Genomic DNA, 16996 nt, shown 5'->3' with positions numbered 1-16996 from the left:
TTCCAACCCCCGGCGCCTCTTTGCCACTCTCAACTCACTCCTCTGCCCACCTCCACCTCGTCTCCCTTCCTCACTCTCTGCTCTTGACTTTGCCACTTACTTCACATCCAAAATTGACTCCATACGTCAGGACATCACATCACACCAGACTATCAGTAACCAGCCTTCTCCCAACCCTTACGAACCCTCCCCATCCCTCGCACCAACTCTGTCATCTTTCTCCCATGCATCTGGAGAGGAAGTCATGGCCCTCATTCGTTCCTGTCCCCTCACCACCTCCCCACTTGACCCAATCCCCTCCCGCCTCCTTTGCCACCTCTCTTCTTCTGCTTTTTCCCATCTTTCCCACCTTCTCAATCTCTCCCTCTCATCAGGCACTGTCCCCTCTGCCTTCAAGCACGCTCTCATCTCTCCTATTCTTAAAAAGCCTACCCTTGATCCAAACACTCTCTCCAACTACCGACCCATCTCTCTCCTCCCTTTTGCCTCCAAACTCCTTGAGCGTATTGTCTACAACCGCCTTACTTCCTTTCTTTCCTCACACTCACTGCTTGACCCATTCCAGTCTGGCTTCCGTCCTCTCCACTCCACTGAAACTGCCCTTACAAAAGTATGCAATGACCTCCATGCTGCTAAATCTAAGGGACACTACTCTCTACTTATTCTACTTGATCTCTCTGCTGCTTTTGACACTGTGGACCATCCTCTCCTACTGCAAATCCTTCACTCCATTGGTCTGCGTAACACAGCCCTCTCTTGGTTGTCGTCCTACCTTTCTGACCGTTCATTCTCTGTCTCCTCTCATGACTCCACCTCCCCCTCACTTCCACTAACTGTAGGGGTACCCCAAGGTTCTGTCCTTGGTCCTCTTCTCTTCTCTCTCTATACGTCCTCACTAAGTAAGCTCATTAGTTCTTTTGGTTTCCAATATCATCTCTATGCTGATGACACTCAAATCTATCTTTCCTCTCCAGACCTCTCCCCTACTCTCCTCACTCGTATCTCCAACTGTCTCTCTGCTATCTCTTCCTGGATGTCCCAGCTCTTTCTTAAACTTAACATGTCTAAGACCGAGCTGATCATCTTCCCTCCCTCCCGCATAACCTCACCTCCTACAATCTCATTATCTATTGATGGCACTACTATCTCCTCTACCCCCCAAGTGCGCTGTCTTGGAGTAATCCTTGACTTCTCCCTCTCCTTCAAACCACACATTCAGCACCTCTCACAAACCTGCCGTTTTCATCTAAAAAATATTTCCAGGATCAGACCCTTTCTGACCCAGGATGCTACTAAGACTCTTATCCACTCACTGGTCATCTCCAGACTGGACTGCTGTAATCTCTTCCTGACTGGCATTCCTGACAAATACCTCTCTCCACTCCAATCTATCCTCAATGCTGCTTCCCGGCTCATTTTCCTCACCAAACGCACTACGTCCACCTCTCCTCTCTTACTAGTCCTTCACTGGCTCCCCTTCCCTTTCAGAATCCATTTCAAGCTTCTCACACTTGCTTACAAAGCCCTCACCCACTCCTCTCCCATCTACATCTCTGATCTTATCTCGCTTTACACTCCCACCCGTCCTCTTCGCTCTGCTAATGCACACCGACTCCTGCCTACGGATTACTTCCTCCCACTCCTACCTCCAAGATTTTTCACGTGCTGCACCACTTCTCTGGAATTCCCTACCTCTCCCCCTCAGACTCTCCACCTCTCTACAAAACTTCAAATGGGCTCTCAAGACCCACTTCTTCACCAAACCCAGCCAAATCTCATCCTAAACCTTTGTTCCACGCTCTCTATGTACCCCATCTGTCTCACCCCTGTCTGTCTACCCCTCCCTTTTAGAATGTAAGCTCTCACGAGCAGGGCCCTCTTCCCTCATGTGCTTACTCTTTTCTTACTTTAATAATCTTCAGCTGCACCAAATCCAGCAGTCTTCTGCCACCTGATACTTATTCCAGTGTCATCTGCTGATGTAGCTATGTTTATTTACCCTGTACTTGTCCTATTTTGTCGTCAACTGTAAGTTGCTGTTTTCCTGTTTGATTATTTGTTTATGTACTCTGTAATTGGGCACTGCGGAACCCTTGTGGCGCCATATAAATAAAGGATAATAATAAATAATATAATATATAGCAGTACGGTACAGTAGGCCACTGCTCTACCTACCTCTGTGTCGTCAAGTATACTATCCATCCATACCTGTGGTGCATTTTAGAAAAAAACATGTCTCGGCAGAGCAATCTATAAATCCATAATTTTTCAGACAGCAACAGTGGGTATTGTAATAGTCACCCAATCCATCACTTTTATAGGGTTACATGCACCCACATGCTACAGCCTGTCTCAATAATTTTACTGTCACGCTGTGTGTGTTTGTGTTTTTATTTGGGTATTTTTTGTTGTTGTAGAACTACAGGTACCAGCAAGCCCGTTATTTCCCCGCCTGCTGGTACTTGAGGTTCTCCAAGTACCAGCAAACGGGGGAGGCTTGCTGGGCCTTGTAGTTCCACAACAAAAAAAACAATATTCTTTTTTTACACACATGGCTATCAGCCCGGCACCCACCACCCAGTGGTGCTGGGGACAGCCTCGGGCTTCACCTCTGGCCCTTGGGTGCCTCGAGGGGAGGAACCTCTTGATTTAAGGGGTCCCCACTCCTCCAGGGAACCCCGGCCAGGGGTGATTAGTTGGAGGGGTAATGCCAGGGCCGCAGGGACCTACATAAAAGTGTCCCCCGGCTGTGGCATTATCTCTCTGGCTAGTGGAGCCCGGTGCTGGTTTTAAAAATATGGGGGACCCCTACATCTTTTGTCCCACGTATTTTTGGAACCTGGACCGTTCTAAGAGCCCGGTGCTGGTTGTCTAAATACGGGGAACCCCTGTCCAATTTTTCCCCCAGTATTTAAATAACCAGGACCGGCTCAAAGAGCCCGAGGCTGGTTATACTAAGGAGGGGGGACCTCACGCATTTTTTTTTAACCCATTCAGACCCTTCTCCTTTAAGTTAATGGAAGCCCTGGACAACAAAATTGCATTCATGTCCTCCTCCCTCACCCTTCCCAGTCCCAAACACTCATTTTTTTTTCTTTAAAAATGTATAATATATAACAAGAACAATGAGCAGGCAGGCAGCGGGCATTGGCGGCATCGGACTGAGATAGAAATTAGTGGTGGAGGGCTGGGTCAGTTGATTGTGGGAGAGTTTGTAAGCCATTGGCGGTGGCAGCGGGTATCGGCTCAGAGGCAGTAGCGGGCATTGGCTAAGGGTCATCGGCAGGATTCGGCGGAAATTATGGCTGTAGTGCTTCACTAGCCACTGACCTCACCGCACGCCACTGTGGGACCGATGTAACATGCAGAGAGAGGTAGATTTGGGAGGGGGAATGTCCTAGCATAACTGTTAATTGCAGTGTAATACTGTAATTCAGCTGTGCAGCATTTGTGGCTAAATGTCAAAGAAGCCAGTATTTACCCTGCATGCAAAACAATAAATGTAATTGAACATACCTCCCAACTATACCAATTTTTGCAGGACAGTCACTTTTTTTGGGAATGTCCAGCTAACCCAAACAACCCCCCCCCCCCCCTGTGGGGGCCGCAGTGTCCCATAGTCATGGGGAAGGGGGGGGGGGGGGGTGGAAGGCTCCCTGTAGCTTGTTGCTCTGCAAATATGCACATTGTGGGTAATTCAGACCTGATCGCTAGGGTGTGTTTTTTTCATCCCTGTAATCAGGTAGTTGCCGCCTACAGCGGAAGGGAAAATTTGCTGTGCAGGTGTGTGATCACATGTGCACAAGAGCTGCACAGCTCTGCACTTACTCAGCCATTGAGGTGACGTCACAAATCCTCCCACAAAACGCCGGGTCCCTCCAGTGTTTTTCCGGACACTCCCTAGAAACATTCAGTTGCCACCCACACAAACACCCTCTTCTTGTCAATCTTCTTGTGATCTCCGGACCGTCGCACTTACGCATTGTGGCGCATACGCATGTGCAGTGCAGACCTGATTGCCCGCTGGGTGAAAATAAATTGAAGCGATCTGGTCTGAATAAGCCTCAATGTCTATTCACGGGAGACAGAGGGGCTGGGGCATGGCCAGCAGCTCACAGAGCACCTATAATGACAAAAATGGGAGACATGGCTCATGATCGCGATATACCTGCGAAGGTACGCCCTCTACTGATTGACAGGCAGAGGCATTCGCATTTTCTGCGGGGCACCCGGAGAAAATGTAGGCACACGCACAGGATGGACCCTGCGTATATGCCCCCATCCTCTTCATAGTTTTTGCGGTTGTAACGCGTATTACGATCCAAACTATGTCTTATATACACGAGCAGTGTGAAAATGGGGGTAATTTGATGGGGGCAGCGATTTTCCGCTTAATGCGCATGTGCAATGTTCGCACTGCGACTGCGCCAAGTAAATTTGCTATGCAGTTAGGAATATTACTCACGGTTTTTTCATCGTTCTGGTAAACGTTATGTGATTGACAGGAAGTGGGTGTTTCTGGGCGGAAACAGACCGTTTTAGGGGCGTGTGGGAAAAAATGCTACCGTTTCTGGGAAAAACGCGGTAATGGCTGGAGAAACGGAGGAGTGTCTGGGCGAACGCTGGGTGTGTTTGTGACGTCAAACCAGGAACGACAAGCACTGAACTGATCGCACTGGCAGAGTAAGTCTCGAGCTACTCAGAAACTGCACAGAGATGTCTTATCGCAATATTGCAAATCTTTCGTTCGCAATTTTAAGATGCTAAGATTCACTCCCAGTAGGCGGCGGCTTAGCGTGTGCAATGCTGCTAAAAGCAGCTTGCGAGCGAACAACTCGGAATGAGGGCCATGGGGGGTAATTCTGAGTTGATCGCAGCAGGATTTTTGTTAGCAGTTGGGCAAAACCATGTGCACTGCATTTACGAACAGATGATTTTTTATATAAATTTTAAAATGTTAGTAAATGTGTGGTTTTTTTTCAACCTGGAAGCCCAACATCGATTAAGATCGATCTTAAATAGACCCCTGGGTTTTAAGGATAACCATGGTTGAGTCCAATGGTTAATTCACATTGACCGAAGTTCTAATTAAGTCACCTGTGCTCAAGCATGATATCCTTAAAATCTGGATTGCAATGACAGCATTTGGGAACTATGCCTAAGGGTTTAATTTTTACATTTATCCACTGACAATAAATCTACCTACAATATCCCTGTAACTGTTATGATTACAGTATTTCACTAAATAATTTAATTTGCTGAACCTTCTGTAAAAAGAAATATTAAGATGCTGTAATTCCCAGATGCAGCAAATTTGTTAGCTAGTGGGCAAAACCATGTGCACTGCAGGGATGGGGGGGGGGGCCAGATATAACATTTGCAGAGAGATTTAGGTGGGTTATATTGTTTGTGTGCAGGGTAAATACTGGCTGTTTTGTTTTTACACTGCAATTTAGATTTCAGTTTGAACACACCGCACCAAAATCTAACTCTCTCTGCACATATTATACACCCCCCCCCCCCCCCTGCAGTGTACATGGTTTTAGCTAATAAATTTGCTGCTGTGATCAGATCTGAGTTAAGCCCTATGTATTTGGCACTGGCAAAGGGTTAGAGGCCTTGCTGTAGAGCTCACACCTTTCTTATCATGCATTGTAATATTTCCTATGTCCTGATGTTGTGCTCTCTGCTTCATCCAAGTAAACAGCAATGTAGCGTGGCTATCAAAGAGCGTGAAGATTGCAGATTTCCTGGGATTAATGCTAAAGAATGCTATTATAGAGGCTGCTGCTTTAATTCAAGTGTCACTGTGGTTAAATGGTGTTTTTACCTTAAAAACACAGGTAGAGTATACAGTACAGTGGTAGAGTGGGAGCATGTAGTGCTATTGATTACAGATTTGATGGAGCTTAAACATGGATAAGGTCCATAGCTATAAGAGTTTATCTTGTGTATCCTTTATTCTTAGTCATGGTCAGATAAGATTAGAAAATACCATTTAAGTGGAAATTTCCTGTTAGCTGTTTTAGCTAAATTGCACCAGTTAAAAAAAAAAAAAAAACTAAGCTGCTGTAATTCCTGGATGTTTCCTTACTGCATCAACAGGAAGTGACAAGAAACAATGTAATGTGGAACCGTACAGCAGAAGGGATTGCGGCTACCCCACAATAAGTGCAGCGGAATGTAAGAAGAGGAATTGTTGCTTTGACTGCAGCATTCCCGGGGTTAACTGGTGTTTCTTCAAGTCACAAGGTATGGAGCTGCTGTATAGTTACTCGCAAGTCAGTAGTTGTATGATGCTCACACCTGTTAAGCTGGATACACACAGAATGCCCTACACAGGGGGTGAAATGAGCGCCCCCCCACCCCCCGTACGCTCCGCACACATCACGCTGTGCTGAGCGGGGGGAGAGATGTGTGCTGAGCAGTTCGCTCAGCACACATCTCCCCAAAATCGGGCCGTGAATACGGACCTTTAAACTGGATCTACACTTAGATTATCTGTCCAATTTTTTTTTTCTAGTTGAAACAAAATTATGCTAATATGTGGCAGCAAATGACAATTGACCATTTGCTCACAAACACTGGAAAACATCCAAAAATGGTCATTTAGATAAATTGGTTAAATCCATTTCATTTAGCTAATTTATCCAAACTACCTTTATTGTATCTTTGTGGGTGAATGATGTGTGGGTCAGTGTTGAGGGTGGTGGAGGAGATGGGTAATAGGCACAGCAGGGTGTGGACAGTCAAATAGTGTGCTTAGAGGTTCAGAGTCATTGTATGAGACTCTGGCAACAGTGACTTGATGAGTCTGGTGTCCATAGGGTGGGACGCACTAACCTTTTTATGCTATTGAAATAGTTCTCCTCCTGACCGACGCAGTTCCTTGCTCCGAGGTTGGTGTATTGTCCTGTTGCAGCGCCTCTCCACTGTGGTCACAGTGAGCTGTGTGGTGTTGCTGGCGCATGCCAATCTCCCCCCAACCTCCCTCTGGCATTTCAGACCTACGTACGCATGATGGGATCTTGTATGATATGCACGTGTGCTGTAGAGATGAAAGTGGCGGTGAGGAGGCAGATCGTGAGATGGGGAAACTTTGTGGACTGTTAGCGAAGGGGAGCACTGGGCAATCTGAGTTGCAAAGAGGGCAGCAGAAGAGGTTATTGCATGTGCACTGGTGACAGGTCCATCCTTGGTGGCTAGCCTCAGTGGTAAAGGGGTACATGAGCTAGTGTCCCTTGGTCAGCCATGTACCATGGCCACCTCCCTACCTCCTATATATTCTCCCTAATCTGTCACTTTGTTACGGTCTGCTGCTGGCACTGGTGTATCGTCCTGCAGATGCCGTCTCCGCCCATTGATGTGACTTCCCCCAGAGTTAGCCACACAGAGTGACAGATCTGGGAAAATATATAGGAGATCATTACTTTCACTTGCAGCCTACCTTATTTTTTGCAGCCTAGCATGCTCCTGACCCCTTCTCTCGCTAATACTTTTACAACATTCATGAACTCATCTTAAGGTTTCTTTATTATTCAGTCACACTGTCTTGGTTCCAAACCATTTCCTGTGGCATTGCAGTCAAACAATTGAGCTATTTACCCTTGCATAGAAAGGTATAATCTAAGCTAGAGAATTCTATTTGGAGCTCACCTTGTACTTTGTGAAGAAATAATCAGCATTGTGGCTGAGCAGATATATGGAGTGTGTGGCTGCACACTGCATTGATCTGCTGAGTTGCAATGCTAATAATATTTTTTTGCAAAGTACCAATAGCTTCATATAATGTTCACAATTTTTATGCAGGATCAAGTAGCTCAATGGGTAGGGTGTTTGATTAGAATTCAACAGGTTATAGGTTTGAATCCTGGGTATGGTAGTTTGAGGTGTTATTTAATAAAGTGTGTTTATATATTAGTCACACATGGCTTACTTGTACAAATGGCATGTCACCAGTTAGTGCTGACTGCTGATATGCCATTTGCACAAGCAAGCCATGTGTGACTGTATATGCATTTAAGGAGGGCCCCCCGGCAATACCACAAACCATTGAGTGTCAAGTATACTAGATATATCTTCATATCTCATGTGCTTTCTCTGAGACCAATCTTGTTATGCCCCTTCCCCACGAGGCATGCGCCTTTTGTCCATATTGCAAAAATAGTGGGGGGGGGGGGGGGGCATATAATTCTCTGTCACAGGGCACTAAAAAGTCTAGTTATGGCTCTGGTATGCATTATGTAATCTGGCAGACCATCTCTCCAACACTGGCTGATTGGAATAGAAATCCGGTTATCTATGTGAGCAAATGACCATCAACGATTTACTCTCAAACACTAGAAAATGGACAAAAATGGTCCCCTAAACAAATTGGTTAAATTTTGGGTTTAACCAATTTGTGTAATGACCATTTTTGACCACTTTTCTAGTGTTTGGGAGCAAATGGTTAATCGACATTTGCTCCTATACATTACCAGATTTTTATTCCATCCATCCAGACTGGATAGATAGCCTGACAGATAATTGTGTAGTGTACGCCCAAGATAACTGTCAGTTATGCTTTATTTTATGATGGCACACAAATGGGTGGGCAGATCCAGGGCAAGCACTGCCCACTCATGCATAGTTGTCAACTGATGTGAAGTTCCTTGGGGTAATCTCAGTTATAAATAAAAGTATCTGGAAATTGTCCCTAGTTTAATTAAAAAAAAAAAAAAATTGATCAACTCCATTTATTTAGTATGATATCCCAGGTGATAGGATGCCGGCAGTCAGAATAACATGCTTTATTAAATAACACATCTCAAACTACAATACCCAGGATTCAAACCTATAACCTGTTGAATTCTAATCAAACACCCTACCCATTGAGCTATTTGATCCTGCATAAAAATTGTGAACATTATATGAAGCTATTGGTACTTTGAAAAAAAAAAGTATCAGCATTGCAACGCAGCAGATCCATGCAGTTTGCAGCCACACACTACATGTATCTGCTCAGCCACAATGCTGATTATTTCTTCACAAAGTACAAGGTGAGCTCCAAATAGAATTCTCTATCTTAGAATTATACCTTTCTATGCCAAACCTAGAAGTCGGGCCCCCCACCCTGGGATCCCCCAGAGGGAGGCCCGCCCCGTCATGCGGCAGGCTTGTCCGTTTTGGAAGCAGGCTGACGGGCAGCCCAGGCTTGCTTCAGTCTGGGCTTGGCAGGTCTGGAAGCATGAGCTTGCTTTGGGTATGCCTGACCATGGGTACGCTTTACCTGGAGGATGAAAGGGCCAAGGAAAAGTACTTTTAGCCTTCTGCGTGGTAGGAGTCATACTAGGTAGGCAAGTTGTTTTAGCAGTAGCCAGATCAGCTACAATCTTATTGAGGTCTTCTCCAAAGAGAGTGTCTCCCTTGAAAGGAAGCACCTCCAGGGTTTTCTTGGAATCCATATCCACCGACCAGGATCTCAACCAGCTGTATAAAGTATTACCTTGGAACTGGCTCTCCACTCCCCATTATCTGGTTATCATGACTTCCTCCGCCAGTTTCCAGACTCGCTTGCTGAAGCTCGGCCACTTCTTCCTAGCAGCAGGCTCCTGGATCACTGGGCAGCAGAGGTGCTTGGGAGCCGGATGGGGGAGGAGCAATAAGGCAGGCAGCCTTTGGCACCCACACACACCCACACACACCCACACACACCAAAAAAGAACATATCCCAGTTTAACATAACGCTATGTGGTGCAAGGTATGGAGCTGGTCACTTGTATCAGACCTCTGACATTTGCCTTTTCACCCATATTGCATACTTTTTCTTGCAGGTTGTGTCTTAATTCAAGAAGTGTTCTAAGTACTTCAGCTTAGTATCTTTACTGACCCCTCTTTACCCCACACTACATAACTGACCCCTCTATACCCTACACTACATCACTGACCTTTCTATAACCATCACTGCATTACTGACCCCTCTTTACAGTACACTGACCTCTATATACCTGCTAGTACATCCCTGATGCCTATATTCCCTACGCTACATCCCTGACACCTCTATTCCCTACGCCACATCCCTGATGCCTCTATTCCCTACGCCACATCCCTGATGCCTCTATTCCCTACGCCACATCCCTGACGCCTCTATTCCCTACGCCCCATCCCTGACGCCTCTATTCCCTACGCCACATCCCTGACGCCTCTATTCCCTACGCCACATCCCTGGGTCGGCAACGGAGAAACAGGAGGCGTGGTCAGAGCGGCTGCATGACATCACATGGGCCGGACTCCGCCAGTGGAGCCCCAGCGTCATGCAGTAGATTTTGTAGAGGCCGGGGAGGACTTCTGTTCCTGGGAGCTAGCTGTGTTGTGCATCTTTTTTCCTCTGCCCCTACCTCTGGCAAGAAAGGACGCACCTCGCACTTTCTTGTTTCTTTGTGACCGAAAGGACTGCATTTGATAATGCAGAGCTTTCTTATGCTGTGAGGGAACATAAGGTAAAAAATTTGATTTTCCAGCTGTAGCTGTGCGTGTTAATGCTTTGTCCATCCTAGGGGAGGATTCCCATCGTAACCTATCCGTTGATGGGAAAGGATACGCCATAAGAATCCTTTTGGAAATCTGCAGTCTTTTATCTGGAGATTCCCAAGCTTTTTCACATAACTCGTTCAGCTCGTGTGACCCCCTCAAAGGTTGCCTCAGGCTTCTTTCCCTTGTACATATGTACCCTCTTGTCAGGGACAGGGGGTTCCTCTGTGATGTGCAAAACATCTTTTATTGCCATAATCCTATATCGAATGGATTTTGCCAATTTTGGCTGTAACTTTGCATCAACGTAATCGACACTGGAGTCAGAATCCGTGTCGGTATCTGTGTCAACAATCTGGGATAGTGGGCACTTATGAGACCCTGACAGTCCCTGCGACATAGGATCAGGCATGGGTTGAGACCCTGACTGTCCCGAAGCTTCAGCCTTGTCTAATCTTTTGTGCACTGAGTTTACACTAGCATTTAAAACATTCCACATATCCATCCAATCAGCTGTCGCAGAGACACCACATTAATTTGCTCCCGCTCCTCTCTAATATAGCCTTCTTCCTCAGACATGTCGACACACGTGTACCGACACACCACAAACACAGGGAATGCTTTTTCTGAAAACAGTTTCCCCACAAGGCCCTTTGGAGAGACAGAGAGAGAGAGTATGCCAGCACACACCCCAGCGCTATATAACCCAGGAATAACACAGTAACTTAATGTTTGCCCAGTAGTGCTGCTGTATGTAATTTGCGCCGAATTATGTGCCCCCCCCCCCTCTTTTCAACCCTCTTGTCTACCGTGGTTTCAGCAGGCGAGAGTCTGGGGAGCTGCCTCAGCGGTGCTGTGGAGAAAAAATGGCGCTGGTGAGTGCTGAGGGAGAAGCCCCGCCCCCTCAGCGGCGGGCTTCTGTCCCGCTTAAACTGTAAAATTGGCGGGGGCTCATACATATATACAGTGCTCAGCTGTATATATGTTATATTTTTGGCAAAAAGAGGTTTATATTGCTGCCCAGGGCGCCCTGCACCCTTACAGTGACCAGAGTATGTGAGGTGTATGGGAGCAATGGCGCACAGCTGCAGTGCTGTGCGTTACTTCAGTGAAGATCATGAAGTCTTCTGCCACCGCTGAAGTCTCTTTTCTTCTCATACTCACCCGGCTTCTATCTTCCGGCTCTGCGAGGGGGACGGCGGCGCGGCTCTGGGACGGACGGCGAGGGTGAGATCCTGCGTACCAATCCCGCTGGAGCTAATGGTGTCCAGTAGCCTAAGAAGCAGGACCTTGCAACTCAGAGAGTAGGGCTGCTTCTCTCCCCTCAGTCCCTCGATGCAGGGAGTCTGTTGCCAGCAGTGCTCCCTGAAAATTAAAAACCTAACAAAATACTTTCTGTCAGAAAGCTCAGGAGAGCTCCTGAAAAGCACACAGTTTCCACTGGGCACAGTATCAAACTGAGGTATGGAGGAGGGGCATAGAGGGAGGAGCCACTGCACACCCAGAACTAAAGTCTTTCTTAAAGTGCCCATGTCTCCTGCGGAGCCCGTCTATCCCCATGGTCCTTACAGAGTCCCCAGCATCCTCTAGGACGTTAGAGAAAATAGGATTTTAATACCTACCGGTAAATCCTTTTCTCTTAGTCCGTAGAGGATGCTGGGCACCCGTCCCAGTGCGTACTGTGTCTGCAGTTATTAAATGGCCCTTAACTCCAGAACATTTATGTGGAGACAACTTTCCCCACTTGACCATCTTCCTTGGATGTTTTCCCCCTGTGTGACTGCTCCCCAGCCTCGGAGGGTTGCATCCGTGGTCCCTAGGATCCAGTCCTGGATCCCGAACCATCGCCCCTCTAGGAGGTGAGAACTGTGCAGCCGCCAATGGAGTGATATTCTGGTCTTGGAAGACAGGATTATCCTCCGGTGCATGTGTAGGTGGGATCCGGACCACTTGTCCAACAGGTCCCACTGGAACACTCTAGCATGGAACCTGCCAAACTTAATGGCCTCGTAGGCCGCAACCATCTTCCCCAGCAACCGAATGCATTGATGGATTAACACTCTTGCTGGTTTCAGAATTTGTTTGACCAGACTCTGGATCTCCATAGCCTTTCCACTGGAAGAAAACCTCTTCTGTGTCCAGTATCACTCCCAAAAACAACAACCGCGTCATTGGGACCAACTGCGATTTTGGCAAGTTTAGGAGCCAACCATGTTGTTGAAGAACTGTCAGGGAGAGTGCAATGTTTTGCAACAACTGGTCCCTGGATCTCGCCTTTATCAAGAGATCATCCAAGTACGGGATAATTGTGACTCCTTGCTTGCGAAGGAGAACCATCATTTCCGCCATCACCCTGGTGAAAATCCTCGGAGCCGTGGACAGACCAAACGGCAACGTCTGAAATTGGTAATGACAATACTTAATTGCAAACCTCAGGTAGCTTGATGCAGTGGCTAAACGGAACATGTAAGTAGGCATCCTTATGTCTACCAAAACCATGAAATCTCCTTCCTCCGGACTGGAGATCCCTACCCTGAGAGATTCCATCTTGAAATTGAATTTCTTTAGGTAGAAATTGAGGGATTTCAGATTTCAGATTGGTCTGACTGAGCCTTCCGGCTTCGGGACCACGAAGAGGCTTGAATAAAAGCCTTCTCCCTGCTGACTAAGGCCGATTTGAACAATCGGTGAGGGGGAACGTCTTGAAACCCCAGTTTGTACCCTTGGGACACTATTTGTAAAACCCACGAGTCCAGGTCCAAATTAATCCAGAACTGACTGAAGTGTTTTAGACGTGCCCCCACTGTTGTGGGCTCCTGCAAGAGAGCCCCAGCGTCATGCAGTGGATTTGGCAGAAGCAGAGGACGATCTCTGCTCCTGCGATCTTGAAGAGGCTACAGACCTCTTCCCTCTTCTCCTTCCTCTACCTGCAAAGAAAGGGGAATCTTAACTTCTTGCATATCTATTGGGCCAAAATGACTGCATTAGATAATGATGCGTCTTCATCCGTTGAGAGGAAACATAGGGCAAGAAGGATGACTTACCTGCGGGAGCTGCTGAGATCAAATTAACTAGGCCGTCGCCAAACAAGGCTTCACCTTCATAGGGAAGAGACTCCCTTTCTTCTTGGAGTCAGCATCAGCATTCCCTTGGTGAATCCACAATGCCCTCCTATACGAGACTGCCATGAAATTGGCCCGTGAACTCGAGTCCTATATCCCTTGCAGTCGTAAGTATGCTGCAGTGTCCTTGATATGATCCAACGTAAGGAGCATCCCATGTCTCCAGGATATCTATATCGGATGACAAGGTATTCGACCAATTCTTGAATACTACTACTCACCCATGCGCATGTAATGGCAGGTCTAAGTAATGTACCCGTGGTTACATAACTAGAAATAATGTAGCTTCCTGCATACGATCCGCTGGATTTGTGACAGGGCCCCGTGCAGAACAGGGGGTGATTCCCACTTTATTCTGTCCGCGGCAGGAAATGAATAAACAACCGGAAACATTTTGGGGATTTGAAACCATCTTGTCGAGCTGGCCCAGACTTTCCCAAACAGAGATGGAGGAACGTTACATCAGCTTTCATTATATATCTATATATACATACATATAGACCCCTTTGTCAGGAACAGCAGGGTCCTCAGTGATGTTAATATGTCCTTAATATCCACAATCATGTACTGAATGCTCCTTGCCAATATTGGATCTAATCAGGAAATATTATGGTCGACATAGGAATCAGTATCCGAGTCAGTATCAGTGTGTAGTAACTGGGCAAAATAACATTTTTGCGGGGCCTGAGGGAAAAGAAGCATAGCCATGAACATCACATCTTTTCTCTACGTCTGTGTCTGGGACACAGATTTATACAACCTCACTCTGATATTACTGAAACTTTCACCCAGTCAGTTATTGGTGGTGCCAACAGGGCCACCATCATATGTCTGCATTCCTAATATAGTTTCCTCTTGGGAAAAACATTCAGCCACCGACATGTTGACACACATGTACCAAGTACCCACAGACACATCGGCTTATGGGGGATAGACCTACAGTAAATCTGTCAGAGGGACAGATGGGATTTTTCAGCACACAACCCAGCGTCAAAAGTACACAGTCTGGGAAATAATAAACTCTATAGTGATAGACTTGTAACGCTCTATAGATGTGCTGGTGAGGTGAGGAAGAAGCCCCGCCGCTGTAATGGCACGCTTCTGTCCCGCTCAGAAACAAATAATTAATTACGCTGGTGGGGTAAGGACAGTGCCCAGGCACTAATGTCCACTTTTGCCAGCCTTTTGTGAGGAATTTATGCTGCCCAGGGTGCCCCCCCCCCTTAACGCCCTGCACCCTGCAGTGCCTGTGTTTGTGTGGGAGCATGGTGCACAGCATTCCGCTCGCTGCGTGGTACCTCAGAATGCCATCTGTTCTTCTGCTACTCGCCTGTCTTCTGACTTCTGGCTCTGTAAGGGGGTGACGGCAGGCTACGAGAGTGGGCATCTAGGCGTACCCAGCGATCAGCACCCTCAGGAGCTAATGGTGTCCTGTCAGCCAGAAGTAGAGCCATTGAACTCACTAGAAGTTGGTCATACTTCTCTCCCCTAAGTCCCACGAAGCAGGGAGACTGTTGCCAGCAGCCTCCCTGAAAATAAGAAAAACTAACATAAGTCTTTTCAGAGAAACTCAGTAGAGCTCCCCTGTAGTGCATCCAGTCTCACTGGGCACAATTCTAAAACTGGAGTCTGGAGGAGGGGCATAGAGGGAGGAGACAGTTCACACCCTTTGAAAGTCTTAAAGTGCCCATGTCTCCTGCGGATCCCGTCTATACCCCATGGTTCTTAATGTGATCCCAGCATCCTCTAGGACGTATGAGAAAACAAATAACGCACACACGAGGAGAGAACAAAGGAAGCTATAAGGAGGGGAGGGGAGGGGGGGGTAAGGTAAGGTAGTAAAGGCATATTGGATAAACTACAACCTTATACATATTCATTAATGTACCAGTAGTTAGAAGTAGAAGAGCTCTAACAGAAACCACAAAGCTTATCTAAAGCCACACCACACTGGATATGCCCAATCTCATTTGATCTTTGAAGCAAAGCAGTATTGGACTTTGTTACTACCAAGCAGTCTCCCATCCATGTATTATCAGATTCTTTAGGTGTTTTTAAACTACCAACACCCTTTTCTTGGTACATTTAATTTTTACACGTATTCTTTTATGTACCAGAAGTTAGAAGTAGAAAAGCTCTAACAGAAACCACGAGCTCATCTACAGTCACAGCACACTGGATTTGCCCAATCTCTCCTGATCATGGAAGCTGAGCAGTGTTGGTCCTGGTTTTAGTACTTGGATGGGAGACCACCAGGAAATACCAGGAGCTGTGTGTATTTTTACAATACCAACACCGTTCTCTTGATGCATTCCATTTTGAAACATTGGGGCAGATCTATTAAGCCTGGTGAACTGATAAAGTGCAAGGTGATAAAGTACCAGCCAGTCAGCTCCTAACTGTCATTTTTCAAACCCAGCCTGTGACATGGCAATTAGGAGCTGATTGGCTGGTACTTTATCACCATGCAAATTATCATTCCACCAGGTTTAATAAATCGGCCGCTTATTCATTTATGTACTAGTAGTTAGAAGTAGAAGAACTCTAACAGAAACCACTAAGCTCATCTACAGCCACACCACACTGTATATGCCCAATATCACCTGATCTTAGGCCTGGTTTGTTCTTGGATGTGAGACCACCTGGGAATACCAGGTGCTGTAGGTAGTTTTATACTACCAACACCGTTCTCTTGATGCATTCTATTTTGAAACTTATTCATTGATGTAGAAGTTAGAAACAGCAAAAATCATCTACAGCCGCATCACACTGGATATGTCCAATCTCATCTGATGTTGGAAGCTAAGCAGTGTTGTGCCTGGTTAGTTTTTGGATTTCAGGTCCTGCCTTCTGGTTTGGCCACGGCACCTCGGAAATTCACCAAGGTCATGGCCGTGATGACGACCCTTCACCATCCGTGGACCAGGGAGGAATCTCTCCTCCCGATAAACATTCTGGAATTGTGGGCAGTGTTCAATTCATTGATACTGGCCCTGCCTCTAGTACAGAACAGGCCTGTTCAAGTACAATCGGACAACGCCACCACGGTAGTGTACACAAATCATCAAGTCGGCACTCGAAACTGCATGGCAAAGCTGGAAGTATAAAAAAATCCTCAGTTGGGTAGAACGTCATCTGCCAGCAATATCGGCAGTGTTCATTCCCGGAGTCCTCAACTGGGAAGCGGATTTCCTCAGTCGTCAGGACGTTCACGCTGGAGAGTGGAGAGGCTGCAGCAGAAATATCTGCACTGGTGTCAGTAGGTGACTGAGGCAGGGATGACTGGGAGATAGTGGGTGACTGAAGCATGTATGAGTGGGATATAGTGGGTGACTGAAGCCGGGGTGACTGGGAGATAGTGGGTG

The sequence above is a fragment of the Pseudophryne corroboree genome, chromosome 8, assembly GCF_028390025.1.
Source record: "Pseudophryne corroboree isolate aPseCor3 chromosome 8, aPseCor3.hap2, whole genome shotgun sequence".
NCBI lineage: Eukaryota > Metazoa > Chordata > Amphibia > Anura > Myobatrachidae > Pseudophryne > Pseudophryne corroboree.
The sequence above is the reverse complement of the archived record's forward strand: the minus strand, read 5'-3'. Positions refer to the sequence as shown.